Source organism: Diorhabda carinulata, chromosome 1, assembly GCF_026250575.1.
Source record: "Diorhabda carinulata isolate Delta chromosome 1, icDioCari1.1, whole genome shotgun sequence".
Classification (NCBI taxonomy): Eukaryota; Metazoa; Arthropoda; class Insecta; order Coleoptera; family Chrysomelidae; genus Diorhabda; species Diorhabda carinulata.
In genome coordinates, this window is record NC_079460.1 from 11,283,020 (window position 1) to 11,301,417 (window position 18,398).

An 18,398-nucleotide genomic window follows, 5' to 3' on the forward strand; every position below is an offset into this window, starting at 1 on the left:
TTCATTTACATATCAAAAAATTGTCTGATTGAACTATAATTATTGATATTCCACAGGGTATCTTGGTTAATTTTGAAAGACGTAGTTATATTGAAATTCTATATGATTAACGATTACTTTTCATCAATTTTTTATCTTAATGTCAAGGGCGATTGAAAATAGGTTACTGCATTTCGACAACAGAAAAAGATGAAAATAATCTTTGTGTACATTGAAACAATCGCTTTGTTCATTTAATGTCACCAATTGCTTATTGTACAGATGAAATTTCTCAAGTAGTGCTGAATAAATTTTGTACTCAACTTTTTATAAATGAAAATTGGTGATTTGAGGACCAAGGAGGGTACAACGTACAACATATAGGAATGTATTAATGCTGGATACCCTTATTAACTTTTGTAGCTACTTACAAGATAATAAGCCAAGAAATATCCTTTTTAAATCAATATTGACTCAGTACCATCAAAGTTACTTCATTTTAAATCACAATTGTAAATAACACAAATTCGATTTATTACAACAAACAAATTTTCACAAAATTCCGGAGACTTGGAACTTTTTAATCAGGAAATAAAAAAAAATTTAAGAGAATAGTAGGGATGAAATTTAAAAATTTCAATATACCTATGTTCATCGTTGCCTATATTTGAAAAAAATATTTGATTTCAGATATACCGAGTTCTCAAATAATCCTCAAAGTTCATGAAATATTATAGGATCAGTTTTCAATGGAATCTTTTAATTGAGTTTTCATACTATTTCCTTCACATCGTTCCGAAAAATACTGGAAAAACTTCACGTTTAGTTTACATGTCATACTTCTAATAAATATAGATAATTTTCCGTGAGATACTTCCATAGTTTTTTTGAAAATTTCTTGTGATGATATTTCTGGCTCAACTACTTTAGCTCCTTTCATGTTTCAAAAAATTGTCATTTACCAGTAAACTATGCATCATCCATGTCCAGATATTGTTAATACTGAGATAATAATGAATAATAATAATTGAACAGTTTCGAGAAATTATTATAAAAGAAAAATTTAAGATAGTATTATTGACAAATGTTAAACTATTCACATTGTAGTTTGGTCCGTAAGATATGCTGATAAATTGGTCACCGAGCTTTATTGTTATCTCAACTTTTTCCTGATGAGTTCCTAACTAAATACCCATAACTTATGAGCTCTTCATTATTCCTATATTTCTATTAGCAGTATTATAATAGGATCAAAAAATCTTTTCAAAATAAACAAATGGAAAACTTTTGAAAATTATGAAAATATTACAATATATTGATAGAGAGATCAATCAGCAAAATAATCTAATAAATAGAATCTAAAGAAAATTTATGACTATATTCAATGATCAGATAACAATATACTCTGTGACTTTTTTCAATTTTACTTGAATATGCAGCACGAAATTCTGTTATTGAGATTAGTCGGCTTTTTAAAAATATTTTTGTATTAATTGAATCGACTTTCATTTCATTATTGACGACATTCATTTTTATAAGAAACTAAATATTGTGAATAGAATTGTTCTGTCTACCCCCTACAATAATACTTAATCTATGAGTTTAGAATCTTATGTTTCAAAAGAAATTTTCCGGTTCGCTCATGTGCAAAAGTTTGTACCAAGTTTTAAGATTGTTTTGCAAGTTTGCGTTTCTCTTGTAGACTAATTCAAAGGTCATGTAGCCGTGGTATGAATTAGAATTGGAATTGTAGGAATAAGCAAATATTCTAGTTAATTATTTATATCATTTCTATTTATTGAATGATGTAAGTGATTTTTCGAAACCTTCATGGATTTTTGTTAGTGCCCGCGGTGATCCCGATGGTAAGCACATTATATTTTATTCCTATTTTAATCACTCTCATATTATTGATTTAACTTTTGATTTTCCTAGTGAAAATCCAAGGAGTAGGCAAATTGAGGCCGTGGAGTCAGGCGTGATTCGTTGCAAGGAGTAGTCAGAGTGAGACCACGGAATCGGATCACTTCTTATCAATAAACGAATAACTATCCTATTCCCTCTCTACTCTTGATAATAGTTTCAAAGTGAGAACTGAAACGTCGAGAATTTTCAAACTTCCAATGCAGTTCAACCTGTGAACCTAGTTATATTGTGTAGAATGGAACGAAGTCTTCGTAGTTAGTTCATGAGCATTTTCATAGTGGGATTGTGGAAAAAGTGTACCAATTCTAATATATTTCCAAGTTTTCGGATATCTATGTATTCATAATCAAGGACTGAAATTATGGTCATTATGGTCAAAGTAGAACTCCAACGCGCTTCAACCCGTGAACCTAGTTATGTTGTTCAGTTGCCGCCGAATTAAAAATTCCTTGCCATACCATGGACTAAACGTGGAACAATATGCATAATACGTTCTGGCCAGCACTGGACCGCTAGAAAATTTACCGTCCAGTGAAAAATCGATTCCAAACACTCCTCGAAGTCGCAAAGAGTATTTGAAAGAATTGGAAAGAAATAATTTACTGAAAGTATTGATTTGGCCGTCATAGTCGTCGTACCTCAACCCGATTGAGTTGTTGTGGGACAAATTGGACAAGGAAGTCAAAATTCAGTGTCCTACTTCCACATAACATCCTTGGGATAGTTTGAAAAATGAATGAAACCAAATAGACGACGATTATTTCTTGAAATAATTATAAAAGATGCCAAAATTGTGCACCGAAATAATAATAGCAAAGAGATTACATCGATGAATCGAAAATTTGAATATGCAGCAATTACAGACTGTAGTTTTATTATTACTATATTCTTATCTATATATGTTCTCTAGAATATAGATATCAAAATCAATCGTATTGTTTATTCGTTGTCCTTTAAGAAGGATATGAAGTGAATACTAAAAAGTGATTTATGGAATTCACCAAAGTTTTAAATAGCTATATTGTTTACACAGACTCATTTGATTGGTATTAACTGAACTTAGTAATTCCATTACCGGCATTGGATAAATCAATTTAGGGATTCGTATTGAATATTGCACCCTGTATTATATTTTTTTGATTGCAATAAGTGATTTTCAGACTACATAAATAACCAATGTGATTACACGATATATGTGACAAAGTTTTTGCATTTTTATTCAATTTATAGTGAACGAACAAATCTTATCAAACATAGAATAACCATAACGACGCATCACAGAATGAGGTATCAATTCAAGTTTTATGAATTTCGAGTATTTAAATTGAACAACATAGTTTAATATGAATGTATGAAAAATTTTTATTGGCAGATCTTGTAAAATCAATGATTGATTGAACGAGTTTTTGTACTACAAAAACAAAATGAAATCAATAACATATCATACAATTTTCTCTCTTCTTACAAAGAAACGGCTTCTACGATTTTAATAAATTTTTGTGCGCAAGATCTTGTGATACGGCCTGTATAACTTTTTATTTCACCATCAGATGCAAAAATTTGAAAATCACAATGCCTTACCCAATAAAATATATGGTTTACCAAAGCTGCACAAGCCTGACATTCCTCTTCGACCGATTGTTTCATGAATTCAAACTCTTCTTACCCCATTATCCATGTCACAAAAAAAAGAGTGATAATAAGTTTGGCTTATAGATCGATCCAACTATCAGATCCTGAATTTAGATGTTTAGCTATTCAAAAAACAAAAACTGCATTGAAGGAAAATAATTATCCGGAAAAAATGATAAATAACATATTCAAGAAAAGGATAAACAGATACTACAATTATAAAACAAAACAGGAACGAAACATCAAAACATAAAACATTTTTCCTTACCATATGTACAAGGACTTTCCCAAAAATTATCAAATTATTTTAATAAATATGATATTAATATAAGTCATCAAGAACATAATACGTTATCCAAATATTTCACTAAATTAAAATCTAAAACCAACCAAAAAACAAATACGGTAATTCGAGACATATTTTTCAAGTTAGTACCGTTTTGCGATTCCGCCGCCTCAACCCCAAGGTCGGCGTTCCGCACATGCGCGCTGGTTACTACATCTCTTGTCTACGCACTGACGCCATTACACTCTGATTCTTCATTGTGTACGTTGTTTAATGAGTGTTTAAGATGCCTCCGACAATCGTTAGTCCCGCCGATTATGAAGTACGGGCTGTTATACGATTTCTTACTGCTAAGGGCATAAAACCGATCGATATTCATCGTGAGATCTGTGAAGTTTACGAACAAAACCTTATAAGTGATAGAATGGTAAGCAAATGGGTGAGAGCATTTAAAGATGGCCGCACAAATGTGCATGATGAAGAACGGAGCAGGCGTCCTTCGGTCGTTAATGAAGATTTGGTGCAGAAACTGGACGAAAAGGTGAGAGAAACTTTACAATTTCATCATTGTGCGACTACTTTCCTCTATATTCTCGTAGTGTGTTGTATCGCATTATGACCGAGAACTTGAAATACAGGAAATTGTGTTCACGTTGGGTTCCAAAAATGTTGACGGATTTGCACAAAACCCAACGTGCATTGACTTTCCTTGAGCGGTACCACAATGGAGGTGAAGATTTTTTAGACCAAATTGTTACTGGTGACGAAACATGGGTGACACACTAGAATCGAAACAACAATCCATGGAATGGCGACATTCATCATCACCCAAAAAAGTATTGAGACAATCAATGCAGCGTCTTATTGTGAGAGATTGAACAATCTGCGCCGTGAAATCCAGAATAAAAGACGTGGCAAGTTGAGTAAAGGTATCGTTTTGCTGCATGACAATGCCCGTCCACATGTGGCTAATCATCCTCCCTACAGCCCTGATCTGCATCTGAAGAAACTTTTGGGCGGTCAGCATCTTCAAGACGATAACGAAGTCTAAACAGTTGTGAGACAGTGGTTAACAAGTCAGGCGGCAGAATTTTATGAGGAGGGTATTCAAAAACTGGTGCCACGTTATAACAAGTGCCTCAATATTCACGGAGATTATATAGAAAAGTAGATTAAGGTACAGGCTTTCATTTAAATATAAAATAATTGCGATATCTTTGCACTTCTTTTTTTAATTCCAAAACGGTGCTTACTTATGCCTTAATATGCTTAATATAATATAATAATACTTAATATGCCTCGTATTATATATAAAGTGCCTTGTACTCATTGTGACGCTGTCTACATAGGGAAAACCTCTCAATATTTAGAAAATGTACTAAAAGGTCGATAAAAAAAATAAAACAGCATTAACGAATCATGAAATATTAAAAAACCATAAATTCAATTATAAAGATTCAAAAATTCTTGGTTAGGTTGTTCTGTTGAATTGAAAATTCGTCTTGTAGTGATCAAATTTGAAACAAAATAACCTTCGTCCATTGAAACATATGATAGATGAATTTTGACGTTTCGTCTTTATCAAAATATGATATTTACACTAACAATTTGCTTATTTATATTGATTTATAGATCACCTTCATCATGAATATCAAAATAAGGATGAATTCAACTTAGAACTTTGTTCTAATAGGAAAAATTAATTTTTCCTTTCTCCCTATATATATATATATATATATATATATATATATATATATATATATATATATATATATATATATATATATATATAACCTTTGAAAATAAATTTAAGTCGTTAGACCTTCAGTAATATTGTTAGCTAGTTATAAGGTTTCAGAAACCAACAGAGACTTGTATAAATAGCAGTGTCAACGTGAAACATTTTAATTCAATTTAACATGTGCTAAATTGTATATTGTGAAGTGGCAGCATTGAATGGAGGCAAAAAATAAAAAATCATCTTCTGTGATTCCATTTATAATTACTAAGGTTCAGGAACCATTCTCAAAATAACGAATATCAAGATATAAGATTATGAGTGAATATTCTGACTAATAGAATCAAAAATTTTGCAAAATAAAAAACAATTAATGAGAGTGATAAAAAATAGAATAATTCGATAAGAAGCAAGTAACAAGAAAAACCGAATTCTCAACAAAACATTTTGAAGTAAAAGGACAAATTATTGATACAAAAATATATACCGATAAGAACAAAATAGCCTCCGAAGGCTAGATCTGTATTGTTTTTGCTTTAGCGGTATTGTAATAAAGTTAGCAGAACGGATAGTGACTAAGATCCAATAAAAAGAGACCTGGTTGACGTTCATTTTGTTCCAAGCAAATTACTAAGAAATCGCCTATGAAAACAAGTGAGGAAAAGAGCGAGACATAGGAAATAATAATAGAATGATGAGAGATCTGAATAGAAGCTAATTAGAAAGGTGCAAACAAAGTCAACAACTGCTCATAGGAATTGAAAAAGCGAACGAAAAGATGAAAGAGGAGATAAGTTTTTTTCAGGAAACCTAGAAAGTTTATGAAGAGAGAACACAAAGAAAAACTGAATGCCAATACAAACCACAATAAAACTTTAATAGACAGATTCAGAACTTCATATCGAAGGATCTGGACATCGATAATAAATCAAGACATGTGAGAGATGAGGTCTGTAAAGTAGAGACAGAAATTCTTAAAGAAAAAATTGATGTTATTTGGAACAAAAAACGATTATAGTCTATTTCCGAGGTATGGAGCAATAAAATGGGGAATTCCGTCTAGTTCGGCTCAATTTCGGTGTCGGCAATAGGTGTGGGTCTTGTAATATTCTGTAGGGATTACTTAGGTAGTACATGTTTGGAATGTAATGTCGACTTTTTGGTAAGACCATTATCAAATCTAGAAGAAACAATGCATATGTACAAAATAGAGGTTTAAGCCTTGCAAAAAACGAGTAAAAAGAAAGTTGACAACGAGTATGGAAATGATAATAGCAAATTTTTCTGGTGTCTGATTTATAATAAGAGGAGAATTAATGTGTTATTCCTTTTGACGTAATTTCGGACAGAATGTAGAATGTTACATATCAAATATACAAGAAAATAAAAATATCAAATATACATGCACCTCCGGAAAATAAAGTTTTTGCACAGAGATAAAGGATGAGTTTCATAAAGATTATGGTGAAACTAATAGCGGAAATTCTAGCACACACTTCGACCATTGAAGAACACATCAAATAAGATTGATTTAACATAAATGGTTGTATGGAAAAGGAAGTAATTTTCACATTCTTCCTTTTCCTTCCTTATGTGACTAGACCAGTTAGTCTCTTTCTCTTTATGTATCCCAGTATATAGTTATTCAGTTTCATATTTATTTCTTGTTTCTTATATCATATTATTAGGAAGTAGAATGAAAGACAATGGAACAATTTTTCCTATAGATCCAAATACATTCAATCTCTACTTGTATCGATTTTTTTCAAACGTTATCAATATTTTTTCAAAAAATGATATCAAACAGTTGGGTTTAGTCTTGTCATACATATTGCCATAAAGAAGAAAGATCGAAAAGATCCTGGCAAAATAATGATTGATTTGGTAGAAAAATCGCACATAGTTAGCTTTGTTCTTATTTGTACTACTAGAAAAATACCATTAAATAATTTGCACCTCCCTAATATATGGTATTCTCGGAAAACCTATACTTCTGGGAGAAAAATAAGAGCTTTTAATGGAAACATGGAATAAATAGCTTTATTTCAGTTTTCATCATCTAGTTATGTGAAATCTCTAAGATTGAGAATTAAAAGATTTTTTTAGGGCGGATCAGTTGGTCCAATGGTCGTAACTTCTACACCTGTATGTTAAAAAATCCTGATTATAGAAAGGAAATGTTTTATTGTCAAAATATTGTTCAGAATTTGTACACAAGATCTTGTGAATAACTAAAAAATACACAAATAACTTAAATACACACCTAAAATAAAATTTTAATATAGAGTATGCATACAAAAACTACAAAGAGGGCATAATAAACTGTTTAAGAGTTTAGATTCTTGGAAACTGTTCTTAGCGCAGAACAAGTCGAACTAGATGGTGGTGTTACTTAGTACAAAAAAGATATGGTCTTATGAAGTGCCGTGACATCAGAATTGCTCCAAGAGAAAGTAGTATCTGCAAAAAGATATATTTTATCGCTGGTGTCTAGATAGATAATGTTTTTGATAAACAGAAAAAATAAAATAGGGACTATTAATAAGCCTTGAGGCACTCTACATTCTATTGGCTTGCAAGAAAACATCGTTGTATCAACCTTCACAAGCTCACTTCTGTTGGTGAGGTATGTCTTAAATCATGCAAGAAGTGTTCCTTTGAATCAGTAGTACCGCAATTTGTTCATGAAAATATATGATTTAAACAATCGAAAGTCTCAGAAAAATCAGAAAATTGTGTGATGGTTGTTTAGGAGAGAGAATATTCCATCATTTGTGTAATTGATACATAAAAATACAAATTGATGTGTAGTAAATATTTTATATTTAAACAAAAAATATGGAAGCCTTTGTTAGATCACTACCTCAATGATCTGAGACAACGTGTAAATGAGTGTAATTGGGCGATAGTTCGATGCTTCTTTCTATTGTCTTACCTTTGGCTGCACAGTTTCCCAGCATAAGTATCAATTATTTAACACTATATCAGATTAGTTATATCTTTTGATAACACTTCCCTTGATGATTCGTGAACCTGAACTCATGATTGTCTATGAAATTACTTACTAAATTATAAATGTCTTGTTTTATTTTCCCAATCAATTGGAATATAGATTGTTGTTCATTTCTAACTTCGAAATATGAGGAATTCTAGAGGAATATGAGATTTCAGTAGCTGTGATAGTTTATCGTGAATATATTTTAAAGTAGGGAAATTATAAACAATGCACAAAATTTTGGTACTTTTGATAGTATAGCACTTTCTCGAGCGACATTCTTCATACAGCGGAGAGTAGGGTAAATTCGATTGTACTAATTAAATGTCAATAATAGCTTAAAATTCTTCCAATTTAATAAACATAACTAATTAAAAAGAAAACCCATAAATTCTAACTGATCTAATAGTATAAAATGAAGCACAGTACCTAAATGAGTTATACTATTCAAACCAATTGTATCATTGTCTGATAATCTACTCGTGATTCTTATTCATACCAGAACATGCTAGGGTGACAATGAAAGCCATGGTGAAATTGTTTTCTGTAGTGTCCAAAATGACAAAATAGTAAAGAACTAGACTATAAAAGAATAAACAGTCTGGTACACAAGTACTACTTGGTAATTCAACTCAAGTTACTTGAAAATTTAATATGTGATTTAGGTATTGTCTAAAAACATTCGCAAACATCAGCATCAATACAAAAAGAAACGTGGCTTGCTCTTTATCATTAATGAGTATTTAATGAGACTGCTCAAATTAGGTACTCAATTAAGATCTTTTCTTCATAACTTCACCATAGATGGAAGTGATTATATGAAAAATAAAATAGCCAAAGTTTTCTTTTCTGCTATAATCTAGCATTACTTTTTTCAGGCGCTCGTTACTTTTATGTTTGCTCCAATTTAACAGGGTGCAAATTAGTTAGATGATAATTTATAGATGAAACAAATGATTCGATGAAGATGATGATGCAAATGATTTTTGTTTAAATTGAATCAATATTAGGTTTCCCGAGAGCGCAATTTTTTTTCGCTTTCTTGGGGGTTGCAAATTATTTAATAGTATTTTTCTGGTAGTACAAATAAAAACGAAGTAAACCATACTTGATTTTTCTACGAAATCAATCATTATTCTGTACTTTTGATCAAAAGATTGTCGAGACTATCTTCATTATTATGTTGGTAAATTACTTAATTACTTATCGTGTTGCAAGGAGATCGAAAAAATAATGAATATGTGCATACCAGTGGTACCGCGCGTTTGTATTCAAGATGTAAACTAAGGTTTGTTTCTTGTTGGATAACCATAAAGTTTCCGCTGATATTATTTTAGTCACATTTTTTCTTTTTCCTAAACACAAGTATTAAGTTGAATAATGAATAATATGTGTAAATGAAACATATTCTGTATTGCAGTTTTCGGTCAACTTTTGATAATAATTATCTTTACAATTTCTAAAATAGTGGTTGATGGGTTTATATAGAAGGGAAGTATTATTCAAGAAATATAATCTAAACGCAAGTTTAAAAACTGAGTGATATTGATTTCTATTTGAATTCCAAACCGGAACTTCTGAACGGAATGTGCAAATGTTTGAAAGAGAAGGATCTTCTCACTTGAATTCAAGTTTTCTGTCGTCACGTCAGCAAACTCGAATAAATAGCTGTAGAAAAATACTACTGGGAGTAAATTTAATGTTGCCCTCGTATACAGTCTACATACGTGAATTCATTGAATAAATTGAATTCTCTGCCAAATACATTCCGACGCGTTGTATTGTCACCCTCAATTTTGTACATAATTTGGTATAAATATGCTGTATGGCTCTCGTACCAACAGGAAAGGAAATAAAATATATCAGAAATACAATGAAAGCTTGATATGTACATAATAATCGATATGAATATGCAGAGAATTTTTAATATTTACGTAACATACTATTAGTAGTTGGTTTATTGTTTGAATATTTTTTATGTTCCTTTGTTTGTCCAGTTTAGTATGTAGAACAATCGGTGTCATGTATTAATCATTGCACATATAAATAACTATTATGAAGTGCTCTATATTGAAAATTACTAGTCTCAAGGACTTCCGAGGCATTTTTGTATCGAAATGACTTAAATAAAACAGTGGAGAATATTTTCAGATGGTTCAATATGGCCGTCGGGGAACTTAAGAACTGAAATGCACCGAATAAATACTACTAATTAAACATGTTTTTGAGGTTAAGCCTCACCCAAGAATGAAACTGTTCATATGTATACATATTATATTGAATATTACAATATTAATCAACCTACCCCATAGATAGATAGAAGTCCAAGCAAGTCTGGAGATCGAAATATATTTCTCGTACAATCTACATAAGGTGATAGTTGAAATATAAATTTCTTGAGAAATATTTTGAGTAACTGCATAGCTGCAAAAACTCATTTTGCTACCATTCCAAGGGCACCGTTAATATAGTCATTGATTTGAGTTACAATCACCACAGTTAATTTCATATATGTGACGGGAAGTATATTTGGTAGACTAAGAGATCCGTTATTGTCCGGTTTAGAGAGCACATAGCTCATTTAAAATATGGACGGACCAAAGAATGGAGTAATATCGTTAACGCTGCCAGTTATACTCATGAGAAAGATATAATAATATGAAATTGTTAAAAAATGTATCCACTAATAAGTTGCTAAATTCAAGAAACGTTCAAATAAGGACAAAGGGCCAATTCCTTACTGTATACTCTATAGTTTAGAAATATAAAAAAATCCCGCCAAGGAGGATCTTCCGCTAGAATAAATTTTCGAGGAAGAAGGTTTATTGTATAAAACAAGTGAGTCATGTTATTAAGTTTTAGTTTACCTTCAGTCCCTGATGAAATTTGATGTAAAACAAATTCGTGCATGTCATCTCAATTGGATCACATAATCTTCCCCCATTTAGATCTTCTCCAGGCCCACAACCAAATTGTAGGTCATAAGGAAGCCTCATTTCACGTCAACAGAACGCAGGTGTTTTACCCGTGGACTCATTAATTGCTGATGATTAAGCCATTGCAACTAGGGATAGATACTGATTCCAATCTCTCTAGTGGCTGGAAACTAGTTTGGACAGATATCTGCCAATGGTCCTGTTCATTCTTTAGACCATTCGATCTAATTGTGGACGTAATGCGGTGATCTTGGACTTCTTCATTTCCAGCTGGTCCCTGATTTCTTGGAACATGTGCCTCTCGAAGTTTCTTTCTTAATCGCTCTGGACTTCCAAAGACACACCATATTGGCTGATAATTTCTTTCACAATACTTCCGCCACAGTTGTGGCCTCTTGATAAAGGATCGCATAAATTTTCACCCACTCTGTAAAATAGTACATCACGACTAGGATGTATTTACCACCACTGCCTGTCGTCAGGAATGGTCCAGTGATTTCTAAAGCACAAGTCGAACATTTCTTACACCAGTCCCTCACATCGTCGCATGTCTCGATAAACCGTCGTGTAAATTCTTGTGTATCTCGGCTACTCTCGTTCTTGGAATGACTAACTCTTATCGAAACCATCATCTTTCTCGAGGGTTCTTTTGAAACGGCCCTTTTCCAGGACAAGTGATTCCCACATTGAGCCTCGCGGGTGACCATTCTTCATTAACCACTGTAGTTCTTGAAACTACAGCTTCCTAGGATTCGACTTTGTCACAGTGGGAGCAGTCAGATGGACACGGTCGTCTACATACGGAATCGGCATTTTTATAACTGTAACCGGCTCGATGTTGGATATCGAAGTTGTATTTCTGAAGGCGTTCAATCCATCTGGCAACCAGACCCTCGGGATTCTTGAACTGCATCAACCACTTGAGTGCTGCATGATCAGGCCGGATAAGGAACTTTCTTCCATAAAGATAGTGTTAAAAGCATTTTTTTCCAAGATAACCCTCTTAAGTCGTTTTCCATAAGTCTTTCGAATGTTCCGGGATGTCACATATTTTACTTAACAAATATATTTTTTTCGTATATATAAGGAATGAGGTCCCAATCGAAACATAAAATATATATGTTATTGGAAAATAATACGTGCATGTACGGGTACAGTTTGACGAAAGAGCGACTTTTCTATCAAAATCTATCACTGTTGTTGTTTGTTTATTATCTTATAATGTTCATTCTTTTTTTAAAATTTAAAGAGTAAACATTTGAAAAAATATTTATATATGATTTATCAATTTTTTAATTATTATTTCATATAATTATCGTTGAGACGAGTTTTATGTACCTATTTAACTAACAGGTCGAACATTTTCTATCACTTTGAAGATGCGAGTCCTATACTACTATATTGTTTAGAATATATTCATAATGAAGTATAGAGTATAAAGAAAAGAACATATGTGGCGATGATTCTATCTCTCTATGTTTCAGAGCAATGTTAAAAAGAGCAGCTTATAAAAATGAAACAACTAGACAAAGTACATAACAATGGTAAAATTGATCTCATGAAACACTAAAAAAATTTTAAAAGTTATTCAATAGAACTATTCAGTTCTAAAACAATAGATATGTTCTAGAATGAGTTAATAACGCTGTAAATACTTTACAAAAATACAATAGTACCAAGTTCACAAAATAAATAGGAGTTGGACAAAAAAGATTTATACACTTGTTAAAAATATATTACATAGCCTGATAATGATATTATATATAATACGTGCTCGATCGAAATATTTTTCAATTTTCATTTAAAATTGCAGTTAAAAAATACCAATGAGTACCAGCAAAAATGAATGGAAAATTATAATATTAAATACATATATATATATCCACATGAAAGATTTATTGCCGTAGTATCTCATCAACAAATGGTGTGTCAGACCAGGTCGTTCAGAGAATCAATATTTTGTTTCCCAGATCTCCATGTTTTATGTGAAATATTCGATAAGTGAAAGGACAAATCTCTCAATCTTTTGAAAATACCTTCCGCCGATGATTCACTAACGACTAGTAACATTTAAGGTTTATGTTTACAAACATAAGACTTTCGTCGTATATATCAAATTATATAAGACAAATTCTGATTATACAAATTCTGTGTAGTGGTAGATTCAAATATCCCAATTAAGGTGACGATACCCATTAAGCATTTTAGCCAGTGTTTTCAATAAATTTTGAACCAATCCTCTGATAAACAACACAATTTACACATTTTAATCACGATGTAACTTTAATGTTTAAACTTTACACTTATTTAATGACTTTACATTGAGTTACATGTATAAATATATCAAGCATTCAGAATCAACCTGGAACGTGTTGATATCTACCTACTGGTGGAACTATGCTGCTTTGATTGTAGTAATCAAAATGAGTTAATTGCAGAATTCGCATGAACACTCGCTGATGCTCAACATAGTATATGTCAAGGTTCTCGATATTTTCATTATCTTATTTATACTTATATTATTATGAAAAAGTAAGAAGATTGTTGGAAAAATATGACATCTACGCAATAAAGGAGGATTTAGAAAAACAGTGACATCGATTCACATGATGAGATGGGAAACGTTTAGAAACGAACCATAGGGTATAGAGACTGAAGAAGAAACAGAAGAGAGCTAAACATAGTTTTTGGGATGGGGAAAATATACAAAGATACGTAAAACGAATAATGTTTTAACCCATATTCTAGGAGTCATATCAAGACTGACCATTCAGAAGGTGATTCATTGACTGACCTCAACTTTGAAACAATAGTAAGATACACAAAGATCAACGAGAGAGTTCATTATACCTAAAATTAATATTGATATTTATTACTATTAAAATAATTTTATTAAAGATTTCTAAGGAAGTCAATGATTATTTTCTATTTCGAATATGAAATTTTGCGTATATAAGTTTGCGATTATTTTACTTGTGCTTCGGAGGCCCATTGCATCGAACTCGGTATTGCACTCGACGGATAGTTAATTGATGGTCTACACTGATCTGTATCACAATCGTCAGATATACTCCTAGGTTCATCTCCACTAGAAAATGTTCATGTGTTATCGCGAGTTGATAATAATAAGCATTTTCAAGACATCTGAAAAAGCAAATTCTTCACATTACATTATATAGATAGGAGTGTTAAAATTATTGTCTTCACAATCCAGTTGAGGTGTAGATGTCGGTTCTGTGATTAGGAATTCACAAGATGTTTCTTCTTCCACAAAGAACTTTCGTTTCATTGGAATAAGTTTAAACCTCAAAGCCAAACAAAAAAGAACAAAAAATGACATAAACACAGAAATAACGTTTACAATTAATGCAGAAAACGTGAATAGAAAAAAATACATCCTCCAAGAAAGGTTTATACAAAATTTGTGAGGGCTAAAATAAAATAGAGTCTATGTTTTTAACGATGTATAGTTGGGCCAAAAGTAGCAGATAGGTCGAAATTGGTATTAAAGTTGTGTCAAACCCATTGACGGAGGGATTATACATTTCGAGGAATGAGCCATTAAAGATGATAATTACCGCAATCCCAGAACCTATTGTACATTTCTATCTGATTGTTTCCAAGTTTTTTTCAAGCATTTGTCTACAAGTTTTAACCATTTTTTTGATGATAAAGCATTTCTCTCTCCCTAATTGTTCGATAATATTTAGTTATAGATGAACCATTACTGCATTACTGCATCTTGAAAATTGTTTCCAGTGATTTAGCACTATACTAATTGCTGAGATATTTTTGAATAATGGAAATTTCTAAAGTGTTAGGGGAAAAGGGCGAGTTAGGTTGGGTTAGGTAAAAAATGGGTTTTTAAGGATCATTTGAAGTATGTATTAGCTTATGTACATTTCAGTGATCGATGTATTTTTTATAATCGGTTATTCTACCTGATTCCCAAGCTTTAATAAACGATTTTTATTGTTATTTTTTAGGAGCTTCAAGAAAAAGTTAATGTCATTTAATAGGTGTAAGCTGCTTAAGACACATATATAAGAAGTTTTATATCGCCTATACAACTATTCATGTAAGCTCCAAAAGATTCGTGGGAATAGATAGTTATTGAGTTTATTAATATATCATTCAGTTTCAATACATCCGTAGTTAAAAAGTTGTGATAGTGTCATTTGAGTCTCCTTACCAACTTAACTGAGAAAATTGAAAAGAATAAAATAATAAAAAGCTCGCATTAGGTCATTCACGTTGTCTAAGGGTTATTTAGAGGTATAAATCAAATTTACACGTAGCCATATTCTTTCATTATAAAGTAATTCTGATGATGGTACAAGTTACAAATTTGATCATATTTTCACGATTATATTTTTTTACTTGTTCAGAGCTAGTCAATTTTCAGGAAATTGTTGCTGATATAAGTCATTGAATTGTAACTTTCTCTTATGGGTGATTTATATGAATAATTGAATTTGCTTACACTCAATAAGGGGTCTACTTTTTTGGAATTATCTTAGACAGTTTTCACAGTGAAGTGGATTTTGTTGATAAATTTTGGTGAAATAGTGATCTTTAATGTTTCATGATCAATAACATTTATTCAACAGACGCCTTGATGCATATTATCGAAAAAAAATTATAAAATTCTCGAATATTATATTATTCAACTAAAATACAGCTTTTAAACCGGCAACTCTCTTAAATTAGTAAAAAGTGGTAAAATATCATATTACTGAGTAGGGGCTTATGAAAATAATAAAATATCATAATATTTATATATAATTTTATAGTTATTTTGTGAATGTTTTGACCACTTCAATAAAAAGGTCAAGTAGAATGGTCCTATTTTGAATACCACTCAGATTCCGAAAATTGTTATGTAAACGATTATTTCTCGTTAATAAAACTAGTGGTACATGGGCAGACCGAGCAAATATGGTAAAATAGAAAGATTTTTGCCTCAACTTTTTGTAATAAATATACTCCTTTATAACTAATATGTTGAATAATCTTAGTAGAACTGAATGCTACTCAATAAGTAAAATACTGATGTTATGAAAAAATAAAAAAACTTTCGAAATAATAAATTTTATCTTACAGATGATCTGGCCTAGCTAAACTTTCCGACTAATAGACTTTATTATCGGGCGGTAGTAAATTCGGCTATATAGCCGGTAGAAGACTTTTGGTATGGTAAATTTGACTATAGACATTTAGGATGCAATATTTGTACATATAACTTGGTTCATATTTTAAAACCCAAGAAACCTATTTAAATATTAGAAAAATATTTCAATTGAGTTAGGAAAATTGAAGTGTACAATTCTCAGTTACGTATGTAAGCTTATATCATCAAAAATGTACAAATTTATACAAATACTACAACTTAACCCAACCTTAAATATAGAAATAGAATTTAGGGATGCTCTAAAGTATATTATTGTTTGTATTAAAATTTAGATTGAAGTATAGCGATTTAACGAAAACCATTGTTTTCAGATACTTACCTGCCTCCTGTTCTCAGGTACCTGTGACACTTTTTGGTCAAATTTACTAGTGACTTTAAAAAAACTTTTATGAAAACGTAGGTTACGTAATTTCGACGAATTTACTTCCTCCAATACTATCTAGTTTGGTCCAAATACACCCAGTCAGTTTTTAAAATAAAATTCAACTGGAAGAATGTTCATATAGAAGAAAAAAAATGTAAAACTCTGTCATTATTGTAATGAAAGGAAAATCGAAGAATATGGTTTCAATTACCAACTATTGTATGATGTTGAAAACAGTTTTCGATAAAATATGAGTTTTCCATGAAGCTATCGACAAACATGACAAATATGAAATATTAATTGATTATTAATATTACAATTGATTATTTTATATTACACTGGATTTATATAAGAACGAATCATTTCAAATAAACTTAAACATCTTTGATACTATGGAAACATCCAATTGGTGCCAAATACTTAAATACCAATGTTTGAATGTGAATTCATTCAAGAGTATGCAGAACAAAGACATTGTTATTAAAGAGATTATATACATTGTGAAATCTAACGAAAATCACCCAAATAGCTAAGACAAAATACATATTTTTTTTGGAAGTATTTTGTTGTCCAGAAAAGTCGAATTTGAGATCAAACATTTTTATATTTCATTAAATTGAAATGGAATTTATATTTGAAATTATGATTATAGAATTTTAGTTAATATTGAGTCTTATTATTAGAAATAAAACTATTGAAATGATAGACAGACAGGACAGTGATATTGAATATGTGAACAACGAAAACTATTCAATTTTTCACAACCACTTTGTTTTATTACGGCCTGTCATATAACATCTACTATCATTAATTAGTCTACTGTACTGGAGCAAAATGGAATGTATGGTCAAGTCAACATGATCTTCATTAAATTAATATATGGTTTACTACCTCCAAAGAGATAAATATATTTTATCGTATCAAACATTCAAAGGACTGATTATCTTACCTTTAGGGTACTTATAAATTATCCACTTTATTAAGGAACTAGGTTATTAGATTAAATTTATAGCAAATCTGTAAGTTTTCGAATGCACGTGACCGAAAAATGTAAATAACGCATGGAAATTTCTACATGCTTTTCGATCTCAAGCTACCGAAAGACTGGCTGCGCGGTAATCGAAGGGCTTTGGTTAAGTGGGGATAACGCCTTGAGCAGAACTACCGGCCAATATGACAGGTTTTTCTGTGACAAATCATTTTTGCTGCTACTGTGTTCCATACTTATTAATGTTAGTCTAAGATATTTGCAGTTATACCCAATGTATATAAAAATTATTAATTTTGTAATTTATAATTTGAAACCCACACTAAATAAAAATAAAAATTTTAATTGAACTATCTATATTTT

At 31.1% G+C, this 18,398-nt stretch overlaps 1 protein-coding gene across 9 annotated transcripts in view; it reads right to left on the reverse strand.

Annotated features, from left to right (window-relative positions):
- The window catches only part of LOC130894048 (agrin-like), a 451,778-nt gene that overhangs the window by 209,015 nt on the left and 224,365 nt on the right, over positions 1 to 18,398 (reverse strand). For 2 of the 9 annotated variants that reach the window (XM_057800658.1, XM_057800588.1), the window contains exon 1: positions 17,997 to 18,166. The exons of the other annotated variants lie outside the window; for them this stretch is intronic. The gene's annotated coding sequence lies outside the window, so the exon portion shown is untranslated. Of the gene's footprint in view, positions 1 to 17,996; positions 18,167 to 18,398 lie in introns of those variants that run through there. 9 annotated transcript variants of the gene reach the window in all.